This window comes from Crinia signifera, chromosome 5 (assembly GCF_055691185.1).
Source record: "Crinia signifera chromosome 5, ASM5569118v1, whole genome shotgun sequence".
Taxonomy (NCBI): Eukaryota; Metazoa; Chordata; class Amphibia; order Anura; family Myobatrachidae; genus Crinia; species Crinia signifera.
In genome coordinates, this window is record NC_139221.1 from 307,868,717 (window position 1) to 307,870,230 (window position 1,514).

The window sequence follows — 1,514 nt, forward strand, 5'->3', positions numbered from 1 at the left end:
ACCGACCGATCAGCGTCCGACCAAGGTTTCTCTGTTCCCATCGTAGGGCATTTTCCGGCCTCTGGCATGGGAATGGGTACTCCACTGGGCTTTTCGACTGACTCCCTTAGGGGCTGCGACCCCCTCGGAAGAGCAATCTACTCAGTCTCAGTGTTTCTCCGATCCCAAGGTTAAGGTACTAAGCTGGGCCTTTCGCGGTCTCCCCATCAGAGGCTACGAACCTCTGGAACAGGAGCCATCTACTCAGTCACAGCCTTTCTCCGCTCCTTGGGAATGGATACTAGACTGAGCCTTTCCTTGTCTCATCCTTCGGGGGCTACGAACCCCGTCAAGAGAGCCAAACTACTAGGCCCAGTGTTTCTCCCCCCCCTCACCAGTGGGTTTACGGAAACAACACATCCTACCACTGGCAGAGGTGAAGGTACTTAGCCAGACTTTTCACCACTCCCAGGCAAAAAAGAGGGGTCCCACACTCTCCGCCCATCAGAGCAGCTACTCAGTCTAGCCTTTCTCTATTCTCTGCCAGAGGCCAGTCCATACCCACTGATAAGAACAGATACTACACTTGATCTTAGCCAAAAGGCAGAGGAGACAGCAGTACTACAGGTACACAGTTAGACTGTCCTCCTTGCTAGGGAGAGCCCACCCTAAGCAGAGAGAAGAACAGAGTACACAGCAGCACTGAGGGAGACAGCCCCAGCGAATAAAATAATTACAGCACAGCACACCAGAGGTAGACCGCACAGAGGAGACAGTAGTACTACAAGTACACAGTTAGACTACACAGCAGCACTGAGAGACAGCCCCAGCGAATAAAAAATATTGCGTTCAAGGTCAAGCTCAAGTTTAAGCCCCAGCAGCAGCACCAACACACCCTCTCCCAACCCACTACTTGACTGGAGTAAAGATGGCGGGTGCAGCAGCCGCTATTTAAAGCCTCGCGAAATCCGGCGCCGGGAGATGACGTTCTGACCACGCGGACGGACCCGAGTCAGACGGGAATCACCGAGCTAATAAAATCTCTAATAAAGAACACATATATATGCCAGAAAAGACTATATAAGAACAATCCAGAAAATCTTTCTATATATTTTGCTACATTGCACCACATTTATTTACATTATCATTTATTTTAATCAAATACATTGCTTAGCTGTCATACGTAGAATGAGAACCCAAGGCAGACACTGTACTGATAAAGGCCCTTATTCTGATCGGTGCGGCCGGATCCGATTATGCGGCCAGGACCGTGCGTGCGAAACCCCGCCTTCCATACGGATCGCCAACTCCATCCGTACGCGGTAAGAAGCTGGCCGAACGGACCGCACGTGTATTTTTCACGGAATACGCCTCCTCCATTTAAGGGAACCTCCCCCATCATTCGATGGTCGCAAACCATCGAATGCAGGACCGAGTGCTCCACCAGCTCCCGCAACCTCAGACCACACGGACATTTTTCCGTGCAAAAGCAGGGATCTGGGCGGGCAGCTGACATCCGGCGATGTCATATGTCC

At 51.4% G+C, this 1,514-nt stretch overlaps 1 pseudogene; it reads right to left on the minus strand.

The window, feature by feature from the left end:
- Positions 1 to 459: 459 nt before the first annotated feature.
- On the minus strand, positions 460 to 595 carry LOC146005844 (U2 spliceosomal RNA; annotated as a pseudogene).
- Positions 596 to 1,514: the final 919 nt, after the last annotated feature.